We start from the raw sequence: 25,040 nt of genomic DNA on the forward strand, positions 1-25,040 counted from the left end.
CCAGGCCCAGGAGGGCGGCCCTGGGGTCCAGCTCAGGCACGCACCCACCCCGTAGAGCAGCTTCCAGGGGCAGATTCCAATGCAGGGATGCCACAGGGAACTGGAACCGCTGACCACGGGCACAGCGCCCCCTGTGGGCCAGGCACCAAGCCACTGAGGGGCAGGGAACCCCGTGGGGCTCGGGGGCTGAAGCGGTGCCATCACCCACGCTCACGCCTTGCAGAGGCCCAAGCAAACAATCCCAGGCTGAGAGCGAGGATGTGGCACCAGCTCGGGACCTAGAGCGAGACCGTCCAGGTGCAGATCTGCTACCAGACGGGGTGCAGACAGTGAAGCGTCTTCAGTAGTTCTAGTACCGTGGGAAAACGTCAAATTAAAAACTACATGATATGATCCCGATGGGGATTAAGTGGAGGTGGGGTGTAAATACCAAGATATTAACTGAGACTATCTTCCAGATCATGCATTGCAAAAAACAACAGTAACAACTAACATTTGGGGGCACCAGCCAAAGGGAAGATCCTTTACATAAAGGATCTTATTTAATTCTCACAACACCATTTCCAGCAGGCAATACTTTGCATTCTGGAAATAGGGGGACCCAGGCAAGCTAGAACTCAGTCATTCCCAACCCTGGCCGCCCAACAGAGTCCCGTGGGGACAGTTTTTAAACTAACGATGCCGGCCCAGCGCAGATCAAGTGACTTCTGTGAAGTTCTCCCAGGTCACCTGGTGGAGGGCAGGCAAGCCAATCAAAGATGGAGTCGGGGCTCAGACCCACATCTTACTGCCTCCAGAGCTTTGAGCTGTCCTCTGAATTAGGATCTCCTGGGTCCTGGGGGTGTGCTGGGGGGGAGAGAGGCTGTGTAAGAAAGAAGGGGGGGGGGCTTCCCTGGTGGCGCAGTGGTTGAGAGTCCGCCTGCCAATGCAGGGGACGCGGGTTCGTGCCCCGGTCCGGGAAGATCCCCCATGCCGCGGAGCGGCTGGGCCCGTGAGCCATGGCCGCTGAGCCTGCGCGTCCGGAGCCTGTGCTCCACAACGGGAGAGGCCACAACAGTGAGAGGCCCGCGCACCGAAAAAAAAAAGAAAGAAAGAAGGGGGGACAGATGGCATAGCTAATGGCCAGGGGGAGCGGCCCCCCATCGTGGGGCTGAGCACCCACACGTCCCACCTGCAGGGCCCCATCTAGTCACCCTCCGTCCCCCCCAGTACGCAGGAGGCACCCAGCAGTGCTTACGGGACCGTGAACACGTAGAGTGCCCACAGCACACACTCAGTACTATCGCTGACTCAAATTCAGGAAACTAATAGGACACGGGCTGTCTTTCTGTCCTTCATCTTAGGTCATACACTCGGCGTGACCATCAACGACTAACGAGGGTCTGTCCATCAAAGGAGATCTTATTAGGTGGATATTTAAAGGTTTGATTCACCAAGGAGTTCGGTTCTGTTTCTCTAAATGAATACACAGGCAAGAAGATGCTAGTTGGGTTAAAATCTAAGCCAAGCGACATAGTCTGGTCTATGAAGCCTTGAAATAGTTCCGGACGGTCCCTCCCATCATGGGGGGTGTCCCCTCCCCAGCCCACCCCGCTCCACTGTGGGGACAGCTGGAGTCCCTGTCCCCTCTGCCCAGGGCTTTCGTGAGGCTCAGGTTCCTTGTGTTCAACTAGTCCGCGTGGCTGGGGCCTCAGTTTCCACATCTGAAAGATGGGGTGGCCCTACGGTCCTGCCCGTGCAGGAGCTCGTGAGGACTAAATGAGGTAACCGATAAGCACCCTGGGAAGAAAATCCCTCTAATGCCGAGCCAGCACCGCTGCTTCCTTTTTCAGTCTCAGCACCTACCCGTCGCCTCTGCCTCACAGAAGCAGGGGGCACACGCTCCCCGGAAGCTCTGCGTTCCCGTCACAAGGCAGTCATGAACTGACACCTCGCCAGACACTGTGAATGCTGCCTACTTAACCACACAACCTTTCCAACATTGTTGACCCAAATCCAAGAATGACAAGAGCCGAGCAGCCAGCGGAAGATCCAGTAAGTCCTTCTTCATGAAAACCAGATACAGTCTGGAAACGTTTCCTCCTAAAGCCAGCAGGATGTGATTAGAGAGTCTTTACGTCTCTGGACGGCATTTCCATCACTAGGGAGGCCACGCTTTATCAGGACACATGCCCGGTTTTGTGTGCAGAAACACGTTACAACAGAAATGTGTGTTCCGTCAGGAGCTCCGAGCTCCTCTGACACATACCTTAGCCAGACTTATTCTCCAGGATGTAAAGAAAACAAAGTTCTCTCCCTGGTTCACAGCGACATGAAACCGAGCGACGTACAAACTCTGGGGGGAGGGTCCAGGGGGAGACTCGTCACCTCGGCCCTCCAGTGCAGGGTCCACGAACCTGAGCCCCACAGGGGCCCGGTCCTGAGCGGGGAGGCTTCATCAAGCCGTGCGCGTGTGAACTGTGGGCACTTCACCTGGGCCTTGACGACCGTTACCAAACTGGCTCTCCAATCTCAAATGGAAAAGAAATGTCTTAAATACATTTCCCCTAAGACAGGACTCAGACTAACTCTCAGAACATTGCCTCTTCAATTCTCTAGGCCTCTAAGGCATCCTGAAAGGTCAGTTCATTTTCGGTGGCTCCTTCTAGAAACGTCCTCTTTCAAAATGCCGCAGGACACCTGGCATCTGGAACCAGAGCAGGCAGGGGGTTCCTGCCAGGCTGATCTAATTCCGCCGCACAGTCAGACCGTTATTCTTCCGTGTACTCAGTTACTCACTCAACAAACCCTAACACACCCAGGCAGCGCACCGATTTACCTGTGAGCCTGCGCCTACCTCAATCCCCAAACGCCTGTAATTTCCTCCCTTCCCCCAGTCTTCCCACCGTCACAAGCAACTCTGAAAAAACCCGGAATTTCCAGAAAATGCACTGGTTCAAAAGTAAAGAAGGTGTGAAAAATCAGGGACAGTTTCCCAAAACTGAGCTGAAGAAGAGACTCTTGGGGAGCTGGGGTCCACTGGAAACCAGCACTGCTCTACATGACACCAGCTCTTCGCCAGACACACACACGAGGTCATTTCGTCCTCACCAGAAACCAGCACAGGTTTAGGAAAAACGAAGTGGTTCACAGGTGATTCAAAAGCTGGAAGAGAGAAACTTGTAGCTCCGTGTTTCTGTGCTATGCATTGTGCAGGACATACGTGAATTTTAAGGTTCACCTCCCACCTTTCGGCAGGTCACACCCTGACCTGCCTGGGAGACGAAGCTCAGGCCCACTGCGCCGCAGGTGATCCTGGCCAGACTGCACAGGTGAGGCTGGGCCGGGGTGTGGGGAGCTGGACCGGCCAGGGCCGTGCACCTAGGAAAGTCACGGGTGGGCAGCTGAAGGGTTCACACTCGAGATGTAAAAGTTTCGTGCAGAGGAAGGGCATCAACAACCTACACCGGGAGGATTAATCAGGTCTCGTGCAGGACAGACTAGAGGGTAACGGCCTTCTGTACTTGGGTAGCAAATCGATATGTTCGCCTTTGAGCAGGGTATTTTAATCCAACTAATGAAGCCCCTTTGCGCAAGCAAATGCTATATTCTTTCATATGTACCAGCATTTGTTCCCCGTCCCTGTTTTCTCCCCTCAGAGCCCTGAACTATTCCCAGCACCCACGCCCTGGTTACCATGGGGATTATCTGCGCGGGGTGGGGTGCGCCCTGCAGGAATAACCCGTAGTAGGAAATGCATGTTTTATGATGGGTCTTGCTGGCGTACTGGCAGCCTACTTTCACTGGTGACCATAACTTCAGACACTCACCCCCAAGAGAAGAGCATTTACAATTTGAAAGAAACACCACGGCCTCCCTCGTGGCTCACCACCTCACCTGTTTTCCTGCCACAAGGTTTCCTCTCACATCACACACTTAGAGGACACGTCCAGCGGGTGGTAACAGAACGCCTCCGTTACAGAGAACGTGATGCCGTTTAGCCCAAGTCACTGTGAGGCATCGGAAGCAAAGGGCCAGTTGCACGAGGGCCTGTGAATACCGGAATGCAGGACCGAGTGACCGAAGGCCAGGAGAGAGTGGACCAGAGGATAAGGCTGAGCCCGAGACAGAGAAAGCAGCCCAGAGCGCTGGACACGAGACCAGAGCTGGCCGGTGGCGCTGAGTGGGAAGGGGCTGTTTTCCTGCACGTCAGATGGACCGTGTGTACACCATATGTCACAGGCAGAGCCCCCAGCTCTGCTGTAATGGACGCTCCAGTGCAATAACCTTAAGGACAGGCTGTCCCTCCAGAATGTCACCCGAACGTGACCCCAGGGCCTCGCCATAAGCCAACGTTCAATATCCAGACTACAGTGAACTGAAATTCTCCCTTCTCTGGTCCCCACTTAATGACACTTAGAACCCACATCATCAGAGAACGAGGAAACACAGCACAGACTTCTCCTAACATTTTTAAGGAGTTCTTAAAGGCTGAAAATAGAAGTTGCAACTTATGCCCCAAATAATGCTCTCTACGTGCCCCACTGCACAGAAAGACCCACGAAGAGGGCGCCTGCCTTCTTTCTAGAAATTCACAGCCGCATCAGTCACCTGAGACTCAGGGTCACATCTTCCTATACAAAAATGGGACAAAGCCACCACTGGGTTCTAAAGCAGCTCACAAAAAGCAGTTTAACCCGAAACGTTCCTGAAGTGCATCCGAGCTCTCTGGAGCTGCCCACTGCCCAGCGGGGTCAGTGAGGGCACAGGGACACCGACGTGGGTTGGGAGAATAAATGGATCCTGTAGAAGTTGTGATCCTTTAATAGATGTAAAGTCATGGGTCATTGTGGAAAAAAGAGAGGAGCAAAACAATTTTTCACCAAAATGAATATCAAATGGGAGCACATTTAATCCCTCCTCTCAGGGCAAGGAAAGGTGATCTGCGGTGGACGGTGTCTAAGGTGGCCCGTGGCCCACACCCCCTGGTGGGAGTGGGGTGGGAGCTGGGGCTTGCCTCTCCCAGCAGAACCTGGCAAAGGGGAGGGATGTCACCCCACAATTATGTGACACTATTTAAGGCTCTGTCTTACCAGCTTGAGGAAGTGAGTGGCCACACTGGGAAAACCCAAGCGGCAGTCAATGGGGCCTCCAAGTCAGCCAGCGAGAGACTGGGGCCCTAAGTCCCCAAACCACGAGGACACGGATTTGGCCAACAACCCAAGGAAGCCCGGACACAGATCCCATCCCCAGCTGAGCCTTCAGCTGAGAACCAGGTCCTGGTCCACAGCCTGACTCGCTAGCTAAGCCACGCTCTGACTCCCGACCAGATGAACCAGGAGAAGACAGATGTCTTAGGCCCCTAAGCCTGCGGTGTGTGTGCAGTGACAGCTGACTAATCCATGGTCCAGACAGCCATGAGGTAACAAGTGAGTCTGCATTCACTTTCTCTTTAAACCTTCAAGGACCCAAAAACCAGAGCCCAACGTTTCTTTAACTTTCTCTGCTTCAGTGATGGAGTTAACCTTTAATTCACCTGAAACTATTTTTTCTTGGTTAAGGCGGAATGATTTGAAAGGAATTTCCTCTTTCTGGAAGAATGGTGTACATTAAATAGCTATTATTTCACTTTTAAAAAATGGTGTTTCTACCCTGTGCCCCTCTTTTAGGACTTGCAGGAGCTACAAAGATAGGCAATAGGCTGTCCCTGCTCTCAGGGTGCTCGCAGCCGGGAGAAAAGACCAAATTAGCCATCCATCCATCCAGCAAGTATCTATCGGACGGACACCTGCTGTATGCCTCTCCCTTCCCTGTGCTACAGGGAAAGAACCAAGTTCCCTGCTCTCCTGGCAGGAGAAGACAATACAACAAACCAAAGAGCACAAACAGGCGGCAGAGACCCGAGCCCTCCGGAGACACGTCACCTCCGCTACCACCTGGCACCTGGCCTCTTCACTCAGGAAGGGCGCCGTCACGGTGTGGCCGGTGGGCTGTGAAGTCCCCTGATTCAGACACGGTTCAGGACCTGCCCGAGCACTAGGAACCATCCAGGGCTTCCCCAGACACCTCATCACGGCCCTGCCGACCTGAGAAGCCAGCAACCGAGGCTCTTCACTCAAATGTGAACACTCCCCGCAGCCTGGGTACCAGGTAACAGAGGAAGGGGCTCTAGGAGAGGCTGAGCAGCAGAGAGGAGGGGATGCAGCGTGAACAGCTCTCACTTAAGCACTTCTACTAAACAGGTGCTGAAAAGGAGCAGGAGAGACCAGGCTACTCAAGGCTCACGATGGGACGCGCTCCCACTTCCCTGCCGCACGGATCAAACCTGACTCTTCGGGGAAGTGCGCCCGGGAACCTGTGCTTCTGACATTCACAAGCTGCAACGGCCTCGTAAACAAGGTGCTCACTCACTCACAGCATCGACCTCTCGGGAAGGAGGAGCTGGGGAGCCCCGCGCGTCCCTGAGAGGCGCCTCCATGTGGCAAAGGTCACGGCTACACGTCCACCAAGCCGCCTGATGAAGGACTCAGAGGGCTGCAGATCCTGATCGTGTGTGCGTTCTTAATATGGCTCCATACTCGGAAGTAACAATATGAACGGCCCCAAATGACTGGAAGATTGCAGGGCGGCGGGGGAGTCAGGTGCAGTTCTTTTACACACACACAGCTGAAAACCCCTTGTGATAAATGAAACAGTGACGATAACGACTGTCTCCACACTCAGCGAACCTGTTTTCTTAACCAAAACCTAAGCAGAGCAACAGCTTTCCAGCATTTTTACAGTAGAATCCTTTCCCCAAACTACACCCAATGCTAAACCCAAATACAAGCATCAGGGGAAGGTGGACCCGCTCTTATGTAAAGGGACAAGGGGTGAGCAGCCCCCCTGCTGGCCTTGACCTTCCCCGCCCTGCTCCTGTGCCCCAGCCCTGCCCAGGACTCCAGGGCTCCAAGGACCGGCCCGAAATACACCGACCTACAGCAGGTCGTTATAGCCCCTAAACCCAAGAACGAGCTACGGGAGAATTCTTAAGGACAAGAGTGACAAGCAGAGGAGTGAGAGGCACAGGAGCAAGACAAGAAGCTTGGGAGCAGAACGGAAAGTGGAACCGGCCCTTGGGAGCAGAACGGAAAGTGGAACCGGCCCTTGACCTTGAGAAACCGCAAAGTCTCCCAGAGTCAAAGGCAGACACGGAGCGGATGCATCACGGCCGAGGCTCTGTGGCCGCCCACGGGGCACAGTCCCTCCAAGGGCTGCAGATCAGGTGCCGCCCGGAGTGAGGGGACATCCTCTCCCCACGGAGCCCTGCACTGAAGGCCTTGCTGTTGCAGGACGTTAAGAGGTCTGTACGAAGCAGAAGTGCAGGTAAGAATTTGAGAACCCATTAGAGTGAAAAGACAAACCTTTCCTGGTGAGTCGATGGGACGGAAGAGCTGGATGGGCGCAGCAGTGAGACAGTAAAAAGACAACTTAGGGGGGCTTCCCTGGTGGCGCAGTGGTTGAGAGTCTGCCTGCCAATGCAGGGGACACGGGTTCGAGACCTGCTCCGGGAAGATCCCACATGCCGCAGAGCAACCGGGCCCGTGTGCCACAACTACTGAGCCTGCGCGTCTGGAGCCTGTGCTCCGCAACAAGAGAGGCCGAGATAGTGAGAGGCCCGCGCACCGCAGTGAAGAGTGGCCCCCGCTCGCCACAACTAGAGAAAGCCCTCGCAAAGGAACGAAGATCCAACACAGTCAAAAATGAATAAATAAATAAATTAAAAAAAAAAAAAAGACAACTTAGGGCTTAGTTATCAGTTAACTTAAAAAGCCAGTGGCCAGCGAAACCCCTAAATGAGTAACATTCCAGCAAAAAAGAGCAGACTCCCCTGCCGGGGTGCTGACAGGCAGACCGTACCTGGACTATGGCGTGAGGACTGTCACCTTGTCACCCGAGGATCCCTGGGTCCTGGAGCGAAGACGTCTCAGGAGGGACGAGACAGGGCTGCAGGCTCCTGGGAGGCAAGGAAGAGACGTTAGACTCCATCTTTTTTGACCCCAGAACCTCCAAGCCTGCGGCCATCGCAGGGAGGAAAGATTCTGTTTAGCTCAACATCCAGAAGGCAGACGAGGTCCCACCACGGGGACAGAGCAGCACGCGGGGAGCACCGCTAGGGAGAAGACGGGAAACCAGACCAGACGGCCTCCAAACCAGAGGTTCTACCCCGCCACCGCTACAAACGTGGGTGGGGTCATATCTAAGTAAGGACGACAGCAAAGCATCTTCCAGACAGGCTACGCCCACACATCCAGGACACAGAGGTGGAGCTGTGCGCGCTCTGCGGCCCTGCGAGGGGCCGGCCCGGGGAGCGAGTGCTCTCCTGACGCTGGCATTGAGAGCCGAGGTCAGCAGGGGCAGAAAGCCTCAGCTGCGTCCTCCAGGAAACGCGGGGCTCCAACCTGTGATCGGCCACTCTCCTGTCCTTGCTGGCACGTGCAGTGTCAGGGCACCAGTGCAGAGCACACAGCACTAGTACACCACCCTCGCGGGCCCTGCATAGCCGCCCGCCCGTGACTTCCGATGGGCCACACACCGCTGTGACGTGGGGCGTGCTCTGTCACCACGTGCCGGGGCAGCGGCCTGCAGTCCCAGAAGGAACGAATGCGGTGACGGTCACTCCTCACAGGGGCATCCAGGAAGAACCTCCTGGACGAGTGGCACATAAAGTCCTCTGTTTTCCCAACTGCGGCGTTCCTACTCTACACAGGCTCATGCACCCACCCACCCAGGAGCTGGAGCGGTTTAGCTGAGCTTCCTGCGTATGACTCTGCACCTGATGTGAACCCAGGTGCGGATTATTGCCGTGCCAAAAGCTCACGTGAAGATGCTCATCAACAGCTCAAGCTGCATCACTTCGACGCAGCAAAGCACGTTTCCAGCGGCTGCAGCCAACCGTTCCACCCCACCAACACCTTCTGTGTATTCATTCTGTGCTAATGTTTCAGTCTTTGCCACTTCCCACTTTGAAAATGTCCAAACCTACATGCAAGTTAATGCACATATTTACACACTCTGCATCTACATTTGCCAATATTTAACATTTTGCCACATCTGCTCTATCGTTATGTAAACATACACTTTTCTCACGAACCATCTGATACTGAGCTGTAATAGCTAATATGACACGACCTCTAAGTACTTTGGTAACTCCCAAGGATGAAACTCACCCACATAACTGTAACGTCACTTGTTAGAAACCGAATATTCATTCAGTAGCTTCTAAAACACAGCCCACGATCAAATGTCCAAAACCAACAACATACTGGCATTTGTCTGTCATGGGCCAAGTACCACAAGAGCAGTGAGAGAAACGAAGATGAGTTAAGGCCCAGGTTCACAGCCCAGGGGGAGACGGACACACAGATCCTTCCTGGGAGCTGGGCACAAAGGGGGAGCTGACTCACACGCGAGTCTCTGTCTTGGCAGAAGAGAAAGTGATGGCTCCACCTGAAGACCTCAGGAAAGGTCTCTGCAATTTGGGGCTTTTCAGAGGATGAGGTTACCCAACTCACACGCAGAGAGCGGGAACGGAACACAAAAACGGAGAGGCTAGAATATGACAGCCAGAACAGTGCCGCCCAACCCCAAAATGTCCAAAGCCTACCTCTGGGAACTTGTGACTACGTCAGGTTACATGACAGGGAGGTTGCAGAAGGAACGAAGGTGCTCATCAGCTGACCTTGGATGAGACGCTCCCGGGGTGGGTCTGATATGTAATCCCCAGGGTCCCTGAAGGGTGGGGGAGGGGGCGGGCAGCCTCCAGAAGCCCACAAAGGCAAGGAACTGGATTCTCTCGAGAGCCCTAAGAAAGGAACACACCCTCCCAACACCTGGACGTGAGCCCAGTTGAGACCTATTCTGGACTTCTGACCTGCAGAACTGAAGACTAATATTAGGTTGGCCAAAAAGTAAGGTGTTAATGGAACATCCCGAACGAACTTTTTGGCCAACCCAGTAAATTTGTGTTGTTTCAAAGCCTTTTTTTTTTTTTTTTTTTTTTTTTCACGTAGAGGCTTGAAACAAGGCTGGAAACTGTCAAAGTGCTCTGGGCTGGGGCCGAGTCATCGAGTCCAGCTGCCAAGAACCATGATAGGATCTGTATTTTAGGAAGAAAGCCCCAGAATGAACGGAACAGAATCCGGAAGGAAAACAACTGGCGATGCTTGTTGCCAAGGATAGAATTTGAGCTTTCAAGCAAAAATCCTAGAACTGTGGAAAACCGGTACCTGTCACCAAGATCTCAGTCGACAGCTTCCCCAAACTTAGAGTTTTCTGAAGACTTCGGTGGTGATGTTAACAAATGTGTTTCTAGAAAACACATACGATGAAATCTGTCAACGCTTAGATCTGGATCATTCAGTGAAACAGTCACATCCACCGAAACAGAATCACAGATGGGTAAAAGATTGATTAAGTACAAAATAAACCCATTTCAGAGTACAAAAAGCTCACGGATATGGTTTCAGACTCCACGGGGTACCAGCTACCACCTGTCGAGTTTTTGTGCGGTACCAAAAAATCTCCACAATCACCTGAAAAGGCCACTAAAGTACTCTTCCTCTTCCAAGTACAGATCTGCGGCCACATTTTCTTTATGTATTTCAACTAAAACAATACATCAAAACTGAATGAGGTATAATCAGACATAAGAACAAAGTGGCCTTCTGTCAAGCCAAACATTAAAGAGATTTGTAAATATGGAAAACACCACCACTCTTATTAAACTCTTTTTGTTTTGGAAACTAGTTGTTTTCCATAAAAATGTTTTCCGTAACAAATGTTACTTGTTAATGTCAAATCGTTTATTGTTATGGTTACTTTTTGCAGGACTAATACGTAAGTATTTTAAGTTGTTCTGAATTTTAATTTGTAATGTGATACATACAACCCACATAAGCGAAAGTTCTGTGGAGTTCTCAACAATTCTTTTTAAATTTTTTTAATTTATTCACTTTATACTTATTTATATTTATTTATTTTATTTTTTGCTGCGTTGGGTCTCCGTTGCTGCGCGCGGGCTTTCTCTAGTTGCGGCGAGCGGGGGCTACTCTTCGTTGTGGTGCGCGGGCTTCTCATTGCGGTGGCTTCTCTTGCTGCGGAGCAGGGACTCTAGGCGCCTGGGCTTCAGTAGCTGTCGCACGTGGGCTCAAGAGTGCAGGCTTCGTTGTCCCGCGGCATGTGGGATCTTGCCAGACCAGGGCTCGAACCCTTGTCCCCTGCACTGGCAGGCGGACTCTCAACCACTGCGCCACCAGGGAAGCCCCTCAATAATCTTTGAGAGTGAAAAGCGTCCTGAGATCAAACAGCTCGAGGACCGCTGCTTTAGGGATGCCGCACGGCGTGGACTCAGCCAGGCTGACCCAGGCCCCGTCAGCAGAGCTGCCCTCCTGCTTCCTTAGGCAGGACGAGGCAGCCTGAGAGGAAGCCTCATCCTGCTCACATTTCCCTGTCATGGTATCAAAGCAGTTAATGCCAAACTTAAGTGCTAAAGAAAGGCCTGCCGTACATTAAACCAGGCTGAACCCACCAGGATTAGTGGGATTGGAATGCATAGTAATAAAACTCATTAGCACTGCTTTTCTTTAATCCAAGAATGTTTCAACCGATTTGTTCTACTTCGGATTTGAAATTTCACTTGTTAAAAACAGGGTAGTGAGAATGCTACAACCACCTCATACCTAAAGAATGTGATTTCACTCCTTTCATAAGTACAGCAAGCAGCATTCCAACACCACCCTTGCCGGGCCTCCAAGGGCACAGACACTGCACAGGTGTGACCGTGACACCACGTGGCTCTGTGTAACAGGGGACACCCACACACTGATGGGAAATACATACATAAAATAACCCGAAAACGTCAGCCAACGTACTTCCACTGAATAATTTCCACTGAATAATTCCAAAGGAATCAGGTCTTCCCATCAAGTACATTGATAGCAACTACTAAACAGGTTTTCGGCTTTATTAAACACAATGCCCAACTTTGGGGCGGCTTAAATAGCTGCTTTGCCTTTGAATGAGTTTGTGTATTGTTCTTCATGCCACAAATGTCTTTGAGTGCCAGATACACTTCTAGAAACCAGAGATGCAGCGGTGAACTAGCTAGACCAAAATGCTGCCTCGGCACAATTTACATTCTGCGACTAGGAACACGTCTTTGAAAAATAAGGATGCATGAAATATCAACAGGAGGTAGCACGCTTCTGAGCTCCTAAAGCAATTCCATGAAATTATTAGAAATAAGATGAGCCCCCCCATTATACGAGCGAATGCTCCAGCCAATGAGAAGGTGAGATATGAAGGTCATTGTAAGGAACGAAGCTACAAGAACAGAGTTCAACGCAGCTAGGGGAATTCTGTTAAGTCTTCTGACTGCAACCAAGCACTGTGGCAAGAACAGAGCTCCCTGGCTGGCCTCGAGCCCCTGGAACAGACAAGGACCTCAAGGGGATGCATGGGGGGTTGGAAGCCTGGAAGGAGGGCATCTGTAGTTTGAAAAAACAAATATTTTAATTAAATTTTTTCTTTGGTATGAATAGTTTTGAAATTTCAGCACGAGATTTTTGTTTGTTAAAAGGGAGCATGGACTCAGAGGCTGACGAGTACCGCGAAGAAGTTAATATCCTTCCTGTTCAAGGAAAGAGGGGAACGATGGACTCAAAACCTGAGTGGGGGAGAGAGGCCTCCAGGCATCACCCAAGGATCCAAAACTGTCCTCAGAGACGCTCGCACTTGGTTCCCCTTTCCGTTATGACCCTGCAGGACGGGCGCCATGGGGCTGCATCAAGAACTGACATCACGGCAGCTGCTCCTGCCTTGCGCCGAGAGCTGGTGACCCCGACATGGCCTTCCAGACCACCAGGACCTGGGAGCGATCCCCTCTGTCCTGAGCCTTCCAGTCTTGAAGCTCTGCATTTGGCATTTATCCAGAAAGGAGCCAACTGTCGTAGACTGAAAAAATACACTCACGAGGGGCCGACCTGGCCGGTACCAGAAACCACAGTACTTTTACACATCGTGTCCCCAGCCTTCCCCGCGACCCACACCTCCTGCCGCCCAGGGCTCTATGACGGCAGGCCATGCTCTTGTTCACAGGTGCTCAGTGAGAAAGGACTGGCTTCCACCTGAGGACAGGGGGCTCGTGATGACGGGGGGTCTTACAGCTATTACTAAATCCGTTCCCCAGAATGGATTCCAGCGTCCACTGAGAATATGACTATATCACCTCTTCCTGCAATTTCCATTGTCCACCCTGTTTCCACCTTTACTGGGGACCAACACCAGTTTCTGTCCACCCGCTAAGGCAGCAATAACATTTAAACATAAAAGCTGTTTGAAAGACCTCACAATATATATAGCCACCTGTGGTTCTACAATGCTTATTAGGGGGGAAAAAAGTTACAAACTCTAAAGGAAATGTGGTCAAAGAAGTAACAGCAAGATATTAATCCCACTCCCAACCCTTCAACAATTAACATTACTCCCGCCAGTTCTGCACCAAGGAAAAGACCACAATTTGATAGATCGTCCTTCCTTTGAGACACAAGATACTCCACGACAAGGACACTGAATCCTTCTCGGCTGTGCGCTGCAGCAGGCCAGGCGAGGCCGTGCTGCCCACGGGCGTCAATCTCCCGGGGAGGCTCAAGGAGGGAGGGGGCATCCAGAGAGCCTGGGGGCTGTAGGGCAGTGGTTCTCAACTGGGGGTGATTTTGCCCCCCAAGGACCACTTGGCCATGTCTGGAGACAGCTTTGTCGTCGCAGCTGACGGAGGGTGGTGCTGGCACGTAGCGGGCAGAGGCCAGGGACACTGCTGGACATCCTCCAGCGCCAGCACAGTCCCCACCAACGGAAGGGTGCAGAGCGCCGAGGTGGGGGGAACCTGCCGTGCTGTGCAGAGCTGTGAGCGAAGTGCTCCACAGATGTGGTTTTTTAATAAGTGAACTGGTTTTTAAAATATTTTAAAGTAATGTTTTACTCTTAAAAAACCTACAAATGATGCCTGCGATTAAACATGTATTCATAAGAAAGCAAAACGTTGTCACCACGTCGCTGGAAAACCCTCGATGTCCCCAAACCAGGGCTGAGAATTACTAAGAGGCAAGCAGACAAAGGAAAAGGTACAAGATGAAGAAAACGTGCCGAGGACTAAGACGAGCTGCGCTTCTTAATCCAGGTTCTAAGAGTGAAGCAGACCCTGAAGTTCTGCGGGAGCTCGTTCACCCTGCGTCACGTGGACATGCTCAAAAGTCCGTGGGGACGGGACCAACGGCGGGGGCCCCCTGAGCGAGAAAGGAACCAGGCACCCGCCACGCGGTCCCGTCAACGCTTCACAGGTGCGGGGCGGGGCTCAGGACAGGTTAAGTACCTCGAGCGGCTGTCAGGCTCCACCGCCGCCCTTGTTATGCTGTGCCAGTGTCTGCGTGGGGAGGACGCCCAGACTCTGCGGTTCTGGAGGAGCACAAAGAGGGGGCGCGGTCCGCATGCAAGGATGGCGGCTTCCATCCCAGAAACTCTCCGCCTGCCAGTGAGCAGCCAACCTCTATTTTTAACACCTGACAATTTGAGAGGCGAAATCTTACCTTCTAAGAGTTGGGCAGGACCACCTGGCCACCTAACTCAGAAATCGCCGCAGACTGTAAAAGGGAAAACTGAGCAGGGCAGGAAAGCGGTGGGGAGAGAGAGGAGGGGGAGCCACGGAGGGCACGCTGACTTTCCATTCAGTCATTTCCCTCCGACACGGCCACCCAACTCCACCTCCGGTCCAGCAGTAACCGGCAGGCATCTGCCGTCAGGTGTCTCCGCAAGGACGGCAGCAGCGATCGTGGCGGCTGGCGTTTACTCTAGGCGCCTACTTGGTCCGCCCAGACGGAGCTCTGACGTTTACACAGCTAGCACAACCCACTGCTCTTACGGAAAAGCAGCTTCCTAAAGCAGGTAGAAAGCAGAGCCCCGGCTCAAACCTCAGCGCGTCTATAACCACTCTGAGGCTCCTGAATTATCTTTCATGCTACTGAAACTCTACTGAAACTCTACATGAGGCTTCTAGTAGGTCCCCGAGGACAACAGGCCATGTGATTACAGTAAAACTTTAATTAGACACAAGGATGACCCTCCCACTTCGCAAGCACAGTCAGAAGCAGTGGAATGAGGAGAAATCGTTTTCCGAAGACGACCTGGCCTTTCAACCCCTGACTACCTGAATGAGCTTTTGCAGATTACTCTGAACCCCAATTTCCCCACTTCTGCAATGAGGAAACGACTGTCAAACTCACAGAACTGCTTAAAAATCATTGGAAATTGAGATTATGCCTATAAATACATCAAGCACTTCTTAAAATCACTTCATTGTTGAAGGCTTTCTCTGAGTAAGTGACGTAACTTCAGAAATACTTTCTCTTCATTTCATACTGTTTCCAACTGCACTGGCTCCTGACTGGCATTTTGTTTGTTTTGGGGTTTTTTTGGCCTCACCGTGTGGCATGTGGAATCTTAGCTCCCCGACCAGGGATTGAACCGGCGCCCCCTGCGTTGGGAGCGTGGAGTCTTAACCACCGGACCGCCAGGAAGTCCCCTGGCTGGCATTTTGGAATCTCTCTGCCAAAGAGCTAATGAGCGACACCAACAGATAACATGCAGCCAAGGGGAGCTGCTATCTAAAGAAATCCTCCCATTTAAGTGAAGAATTGTTTGACCTGTGACTGTCAGCCCTTAATTACATGGTGCGTCAGTATTTTAAAAGAACTGTCTCACGAACTAGTGGCTGGGGTCCACGATGGCGCCTGCCCTGGATGTGGACATTTGAGGTTTCTGTCTGCCAGTGACTTAACCCAAAGAGTTTAATAAAGGAGAGTCTTTGCCAGTGAGGAAGTGACGTTACTATTGCTGGGAAGGTGAAAGAGCTACTCAGGAAATATATGAATACAACACAAAAACTGCAGGGTTTTCTCCAAAACAGCAGCAGAGAGAGGAAGCCTAGGGGAATTTCAGGATGGAATCATCAGGGGGGCAGTGGTCAAGATGGAGGCGTGGCCGGGCTAAGGCAGGAAGGCGGGCGCCCATCGGACAGGACGGGGGTGGGGGGGGGGTGGGCAGGGAGGAGCACAGCGTTCCCAGGAGAGCGGGGCCCAGCCTGCCAGGAGGCCGGCAGAGGGAGCCGAGGTCAGGGTGCTGCTGCCCACGGTCTAGGCTGAGCTTCTGCAAGATCTCTTCCGGCTCGATGATGGTTTCCCTGGAAACACACATTCTGGCCTCACACCGATGCATTCTCCTGAGACTCAGAAAATATAATCCACGGCCCTTTGTGCTCAGGATCCCCTCAGGCCACCGGCCAGGGCCCAGGCAGATCTGCCGATCACCAGGCAAATAAGTCTGTGGGCCCGGAGAGGATGATGTCCCGCCGCCACGCCCAGCGGGCGCCCCCCAGGAGGCAGACAGCAGCCCCCCTCTATTTCCCTGCTCCTGGTTCCTGGGCAGCCTCATCAAGTTACCCCCTCCTGCCCCTCTTAACCAACACTTTCTATTTTTAAAGCCATAGCATCAATGCAGAGACAGACCCTATGGTCTGGGGCCAAGGACCCCTCACCCGTTCTCACTCTCAAAGGGCAGTGAGTGGGCTCATTACTAACCCACCACTTTGCCAAGTCAAAGTCTATCTAAGCCACTTTCCCTTTCTGGGGCCCGAGTGATGGTGTCTACTGTGTCATCAGAGTCTATGAAGAGCAATGTGACGATTACACGGCAAGGTGAATGGACTTAATGCCACCGAAGTGCATACTTCAAAATGTACAATAAAAAATAAGTAACAGGGCTTCCCTGGTGGCGCAGTAGTTAAGAATCTGCCTGCCAATGCAGGGGATACGGGTTCGAGGCCCGGTCCGGGAAGATCCCGCATGCCGCAGGGCAACCAACCCCGCGAGCCACAACTACTGAGCCTGCGCTCTAGAGCCCACGAGCCACAACTACTGACGCCCACGCGCCTACAGCCCGTGCTCCGTGACAAGAGAAGCCACCGCAATGAGAAGCCCACGCACCACAACAAAGAAGAAAAGCAGCCAAAATAAATAGATAAAATAAATTTATGTATATGTATAAAAAAGTAACATTCAGAAACTAAAAAGAGGGCTTCCCTGGTGGCGCAGTGGTTGAGAGTCCACCTGCCGATGCAGGGGACACGGGTTCGTGCCCCGGTCCGGGAAGATCCCACATGCCGCGGAGCGGCTGGGCCCGTGAGCCGTGGCTGCTGAGCCTGCGCGTCCGGAGCCTGTGCTCCGCAACGGGAGAGGCCACGGCAGTGAGAGGCCCGCGTACCGCAAAAAAAAAAAAACTAAAAAGATTCCTCAAAAATCTGAAGTTATTGCTATAGGACCCAACCACTCCTAGATATATAATCAAGGTAAATGTAAAAAAACTTGTATACAAACACTTGCATACAGGTGTTCACTGCAGCATTATTCATAATAGCCCCAAAGTGGTTAAACCACCCAAATGCCCATCAACTGATGAATGGATAAACAAAATGTAGTCTATCCACACAAGGGAATATTATTCAGCCATAAAAAGGAATGAAGTACTCATTCATGCTACAGCGTGCATGAACCTTGAAATCATTATGCTAACGTCACAAAAGACCATGTACTGTGTTAGTTCAGGTATAGGAAATGTCCAGAATAGAGACAGAAAGGAGATGAGTGGTTGCCTGGGCAGGCGGGTGGGTGAGGAAAATGTTGTAAAATTGTGGGAATGGGTTGCCTAACTGTGGATGTAATAAAAACCACTGAATTTATACTTCAAATGGATGAACTTTATGGTATTAAATTATATTCAGTAAAGCTGTTTAAAAAAAAAAAAAAAAAAAAGCCGAGAGGCACCCAACCCGCAAGGAACTGCCCAGTAACGGCTTTTCTGTTAAAGGTGCCCAGGCAGACTCTACAACTTCTATCCAAGTTCAGCTGCGAAAGCGGCACTTTGTCCCCCATATTTTAATTCTGCTTCAAGTCAAAACTCTGCCCTTCCCCACCCCACCCAATCAATAATTATAACTCTGGCTGCAGCTGATAAGACAGTCTCCACTCTATCTGCACAAGCCATTTAATATACGTAACAGTCTTTCTGCTTTGAGAGTTTCACGAACGTGAAATCAGCTCCTGTTTAATAAGCCCTAACTATACGCACTGCCTCTGCTTTTGTCCCGTTACACTGAACACAGGCTCCAGTTTCAATACACAGCTTAAATTTTCACGGTGACAGGGCACAGAATAATAAAACCGAGGAAGGCTGCAGCAAGTGTTGGTTTAAATGATACTTAGTTTAAGCTTCTAGCTCACACAGGGCCCAGGGGAGGGGTATCCCTCTTGCTCCGTGTGTGCCTATGGTCCAGGACCTCAGAGAAAAGTGAAACAGAAGAAAAGATCATCAGGCAGCGAAAAAATTAACAAAATTAACGAAGTCTCTCAGCACCAGCACAGTATTTTCTAAGACCGTCACGGCGCACTAACAGGACGAATAAATCACCGGTGAGGCAGGGGAAAGACAGGCCCAGCTTGGGAAGCTGCAAGGAAAAATGCACAGGAGGCGATTTCTGGGGGGGCACTTCCCGTACCGAATGTTCAGAATGCCCCCAAGGCTCAGCCGCAGACTTCTGTCTGCCAAGGCACACCTGACAGGTGAGTTCACACCACCCTCCTGGGCGTTCACAGGCTCCGGGTACATCTCCCTGCGGGCAGGTGTCTGCCTGCCCCTCTCCTCCCACGATGTGGCCGTTGACAGCGCGGTGGCTCTGGAGAAGCCTGAGAAGACAAATGAGCCTTGGATGTGGCCAGGAGAGCAGCCCGGGTCCGGGAACGAGAAGCCTGCCTGTGCAGCCCTGCAGTTACCGAAGGGGATCAGGCAAGCACTTGCAAGCCTGGGCCTCTGAATTTCTATACTCCGATAGACTCAATTTGTCCTCCTGGGGCTAAACCACTGGCTGTGCCACTGCAATTCTACACACGAAGGCAGGCAGAGAAACGTTAACTACAAAGAGTGGATGGTGCCTCCCAACGGCTCCCGCTCAGGGGGCCCTGCTCCCCGGGAGGGGCACCGCACACCTGCCATCGATCAGCCGGGACTCAAGTCACAAATGGCTCTGTTCTCGTTTTCTCCGCCGAACTCACACAAAATTTCTTCTCGAGGAGCTTCTTGAGAACATTTTCATCTGTGTGAAGTGGTCCCAACGCACTGCACATGAAGTAGGAAACAGGAAGGCCGGCGCTGGGAAGGAACTACTAGATGATCTACAACATTCCGAACCAGGCTCCCAGCACACCACCCTCGAGAGTCTCTGCTGGATCTGCGTGCCTCATACTCTTCCTCAAAGGAATCCACCTTTTCATAATTAAAATGTTTTCGGAAAACCTGTATTCGTCTCATAAATGGAGCACCACCAAAAGATCTGAAATCAGATACGAAACTCAGCTCCGTCATCCCACGGGAGCGCCGTCAGCTTCCTGCGGGGACCCCGAAGGGTAGGGCCTGACAGGTAGTGGGCGCCCAGCGTGTCAGCATCTAACAGACGTTAGAATTTAACGCACTATTACGATAAAAATGTTCGCGTTCTCCCTGAAATCACCTCGCACGCAGAGCACACCCAGCACGCTCTGGCCCACGAGCTGGCGAACTGTGGCACTTGGGCCCATTTTTGTGTTGACCCTGAGTTCAGAGTAGTTTCTGTTAAGTTGGTTGAAAACAAAAAACTAAAAAAGAGGAAGAGGAAGACGAAGATCATTATTCGACAGAGACCACATGCAGCCCAAAAAGCCAAAAAGATTTGCTACCCAGCCCTCTTCAGCTCGTTCTCATTACACCGCCACTTTGCCAATGAGGCGACCCAAGACCAATTCCGCTCAATGACTCAGATCCACCGCACACAGGTCTTCAGGCTTTTGATAAAGGAATTCCACCCAAGAGGCCATCAGTTAAACGCTTTCAAAACAGGCCTCCGTCCAACCACTTCAACGTCATTATAAGGAGTGAGTCTCGTCTACAGCAAACCAGATGGGGGCGGGAGCAGGGTCGGGACACAATTCTTCCACCTGTTCTCGCCCGCCTCCTCAGCCCCCACCGCTCCACCCCTCCCACCAGGCACTGAGGCTCACCTGTGTGCATCCCGATCACCCGGGCACCCGCAGGTGAGGGAGGAGACCCCCGGGATGGAAGACCCCTCCGCACCGCCAGCTGCAGCCCCCTGGTTACCCCAGACAGGCCGCTAACACGCCGGACCACCCCTGCCCTGTCCCCGCCTCTGTAAGCAGGTACTAAACTCACTTCACACGACCCAGTCTGAGAGTGCCCTGCTGCCCACAGGGGCCCCGATGGCTGCGGCCCTGCAGGCAGTGAGCTCTGGATGTCTGCAGCTGCTGACGTCCCGTCAAGAACGCGGGCAGCCAGGCCACCCCGCCGACAAGGCCTCTATTATAGAGCCGCACAGCTGGACGGGCCTTGAAGCCTCTGGCGGCCCCTCCTCCTCCTAAAGGGCGCAGCTCCGGGGCCAGCCTAGACCCCCCTCACTCTCAAAACTGCCCAGAGTCTAGCGATTCGTTATAACAACACACTGCATTATAAGAAGGCATTTTTTAAAAATCTTCAATTTAATGAAATCTGAGCAGCTGGTATGTCACAGACGTGTCCCAGTCACATTACACAAAGTAGGTTAATAGAAAGAAGAGGTCGGCACGGGGGGCAGGTTTCCTGACATAACGCGGAAGCTCTCTCACAGCCTCATTCTCGCACTGCCTGGCCTGGCCCACGGAGTGAAAACACCTGGTAGCTCCTGCCTGAGCGTTCGTGAACCCCTGGGCAGGTGTGGTCACGAGGTCCTTATGGCACACAATGAAGTAGCCACCGTGCCCGGCGGTGCCTCTTCTGAAGGTCCTCTGCCCTGACCTCAGCATGAAGAGACCACAGGGATCCGGGCACCCGGGGGAGGGGGGGGGCTGGAAGCTCGGCTCAAGTTACTGATCTGTTGAACCAAGCACCTGCGAGATGGACACACCTTTCCTACATCCCATTTTATCAGAAGTCCCAGTGCCCCCGAGCTGGGTGCGCTTGGGCACGCATCACTACCCGGTTTTCTGTTGGAAAGACTGCTCCGTTTCGGCCTCACCACCTGAAAACCGGGTAGTGAGTCTTGCCTCCCCTACGCCTCCTCACCCGACCCCTGCCTGCTCCCGGCTGTGGAGGTCAAAGAGCAGAGAGGGAAGAGCGAGGTCAACGTCTCAGACACAACCGGATTCAGAATATGGCAGGCAAGTGACTTACCTTCCCCGGGCTCCCTCTCCCTCTGCATAGTTGCCTCCCGGTCTGGGGCAGGGCCCGGCGGATTAACACGTGCGGGGCCCTGAGGAGCAGCTGGCACACAGGAAGCACTGGTTAGTACTAGTTTCTTAATCTGTAAGAGATCTTACTAACAACCAGCAGGTAAAGTGCTCCCACAACTGCGTTTAATTATATGAAGGCATCCTGTAACTGACCGTGCACCAGGCAAGCATACAGTCTAAAAAGTACTGGGTTGGCCAAAAAGTTTGTCACCTTATGCGAAAACCCGGACGAACTTTTTGGCCAAACCAATAAAAATAAGCTTACTGTTTGACTTATTTCCATACCAGTTCAGATGGTTGAAGGTTTGAGGGCTACTGCCTCAAAATACTTAAATTGACTTAAAACTGTTAAAAATATTAAGTATATGAAATGTACAAAGAAACAGACCTACACATTACAACTAATATTGAGTTTTTGACCACTGATTTTTATTTCTGAATCTGTAAACATCCCGGTTTCTGTAGTGCTGACAGCCGCCGTCGTCCGCCGTCCTCCGCGGTGCGTGGGTCGGGGGCTGGCGGTGACCGTGGCCGTCCTGGTGTCCGCTGTCATTTAGGAGCCAGGGCGGGGGGGCTGCTCTGGGAGCCTCCTTCGCAAGCGAGCAGGTCAGACGGTGCGGGCTGCGGGCTGACACCACTCCACCCAGGGGCCTCTTCACCTGTTTGGCTCTCGGGCCAAATCCGGCCACGTTAGGAAATGAAATGCTCTGTTTTACCTGCCCTGCCGCGGGGGCGGCTGCTTCCACTGCGAACCCCCTGGCGGAAAGCGATGCCCAGTCGAGAGGCCCCTTTCCTCCTGCCAGGAGGTCTGGACGCGCACAAAGCCCAGTTATTTGTTTTGCCAAACTGTATATACATTGAATGGAAATGTTTGTTTTCTGTGTCCCACTCTACGTCTCAAGAGACAAATGATTAAAGAAGAAATTCAAGGGCATCTTTTTTCCGCTCATCGCCTCCAACCTGGTTATATTAAGAGCCCCACTTCCTGCCTTTTAACTTACGTTTCTGTCGGCCTATCATCCACTCTTCTTTGTTGACCTTTACGTGTACAATGTTGCTTCAAAACCCTTCTTCAAAGGAAAGGTCAGAGTGAAATGTCACCGGGAACGATGCCAGATGGCCAGCAGCCAGGGGCACCCGCGCCCAGAGCTGAGCTTACCTGTGGGGTGTGTGACCCAGGGACCAAAGGCAGGAGGGACAGCCCGCGGCTGGACCCCCTGACCTACTGCCGGCCACGCCCACAGCGGAGAAGCCCAGTTCACCAGCCCGGACCCCCAGGACCCCCCATCCAAGAGCTGCTTACGGCGCGTCCACCGCACGCACACGCTCTGTTGGAACTGTAGGTGACAGAGAAAGCTCCGTGCTCCCTGCCCTGGAGGTTGGTCATTTAACAGGAGAAAGGACATTAAAAAAAAAACACAGAGTGAATATGTAAGAGGATTTCCAAAAGGTGGAGGGTTGGGAAGCTGAAAGAAACCTCTAAGGTTACTGCACAGGACAAAAGATGGCTGTGACAGATGGGGAAGGAAGGACCGACAGGATGCAATAAGTGACAACAGTAGAGGCAAGAGATGGGAACGAGTCAAAGGTAACTCTAAGCTCTCGAGCCTGGGAGACTGGAAGACTGAGGACTCGTAAAGAGGCAACGTCAAGAACACACATTCGGAGGGCAAAATCCAAGTCCAGGTTTGGAAGCACTGAGTTCGAGGTGAGGGTGAGACCAAAGGAGATGCTGCGACCTGCCATTCTGACTCCACCACTCACTCTCTCAGCTCCGGTTTACAAAATACAAGCGATCCCAGGCTCACAAAAACAGTGCGTTAGCAGCACGGAAGACCAGCGCCGGCTCACGCTAGAGAACTAAACTAACCTACATACCAACTAGAGACAAGCGACACATACGCACAACTGGCAAAGGCCAACTGAGTACGTTAACAATTCAAATCTGCAAAACCTGATCTAGAAAAACTGCACTCGGAAGGAATAAATGGCACAAAAGAAACAGTGGCTGAAGCTAAACTCACCAGAATCTGCTGTGGACAAATGGCTGACAAATGCTGGCAATGGGAATGCAATGTAATTTACCCTGATGAGAATAGTTTCAGAAAAAAGCAAAATTTGCATGGTTTGTCTGTGCTCTAAAAACTTAATGACTTAAACTGAAGTTCACTCAGGGAAACTTTTTCATCCAAAATTCATCTGTGATGATATTTCTGATAAAGTATTTATATTCACAAACAGAGTCAAAACATCCTCAGAACAGACCGTGTGTCAAAATGCCCTGTGTTCAGCCGCACAGACAGCCGGCCACAGCGGGGCCACAGCGGGGCACGCGAGCGGCTGAAGCAAAGGCTCCAGGTGGGGCTTGTGCAGGGGTCAGTGCTGACAGGGCCTCGGGCGGGAAGCTGGCTGCTGAGAGCCCTGTGCGGAGCAGGCCCACGCTTTGAGCCCAGGGAGGAAGCATCGCTCTAGGGAAGGGGAAAGAGCAACCTTACAAAGAGTCCAAAGCAGGACTTGCCTGGTGGTCCAGCAGTTAAGACTCCGCACTTCCAATGCAGGAGGCACGGGTTCGATCCCTGGTCAGGGAACTAAGATCCCACAAGCCGTGTGGTGCAACCAAAAAGTCCAAAGCAGCTGGACTTTCCTGAAGTGGAGAAAGGGGTGTGGCTCCATGTTTCTCCCTGAGGCTCACACCCTCACCTCTCGACGTGAGCCAGGAGCCAAAACAAGGCCAGATGAAATACAGGATGCCCACTTGAATCAGAATTTCACATGAACAACGAATAATGGCTTAGTGTATCATAATTATGCCCCAAATATTGCCAATAAATATCTTTTCAGTATAAAAAAAGTTGTACTAAAAAAGTATCCATTGCTTACCTACAATTCAAATTTAACTGCATGTCCAAATTTAACTAGTCACCCGTCCAGCATTTTTCGTTGCTCAACCTGGGAACCCTCGCCTGGTGTCCACGGCCCAGGCCCGAGCACCTCACCTCCACCCACACCCTCCGTGCCCCTGACCACCAGCCCTGAGTTCCACAGACGGCCTCTCTGCAAAGGCCTTTCCGCAGACCAAGCAGCAAGTAAAGACCCCCCCCCGCCACATCGGTATCTAACGAGCCTCCCCCCACACACACACATACTGTGCATGGAGGAAGCTGCCACCACAGACTCAGAAAAGGAGAGAGTCTGCGGGAAAAAGGGAATGGCCAAGCGTGTGAAACATTTCAGAGACAACAGGGGGTGCGGGCTGATGACAGACCACTAGAGGGTCTAATGAGAAAAGACTGTCTAAAAGTGAGCAGTTTCAGTAGCAGCTTAGTTTCCAGAGGGATGAAAACAGGTGCTAGCTAAGAGTCTGGCATCCTCTCTAGTCAGCTGAATCGTACAGAAATGGCTTCTCAGCCAACGGCTTGCATCTTCACGGTGCCTGCAGAGATGCCACAGAACGTGCCCTGTAAGGACCAGCCAGCACTTGGGTAACTCAGGCAAGTGCCTGTGGGCAGCCAATCAATGCTGCTGTGTGAATGAATGAATGTACACTTTCTCAAAGAACTTGTTCTGAAATTTGAAATCATACGCAATCACTGAAAATCGAAGTCTAGGGTCAATCTTCCGTTCCCTGGCACGCACCACGGTAGCTAACGTTCTTTGCTCTTT

Source organism: Phocoena phocoena, chromosome 18, assembly GCF_963924675.1.
Source record: "Phocoena phocoena chromosome 18, mPhoPho1.1, whole genome shotgun sequence".
NCBI lineage: Eukaryota > Metazoa > Chordata > Mammalia > Artiodactyla > Phocoenidae > Phocoena > Phocoena phocoena.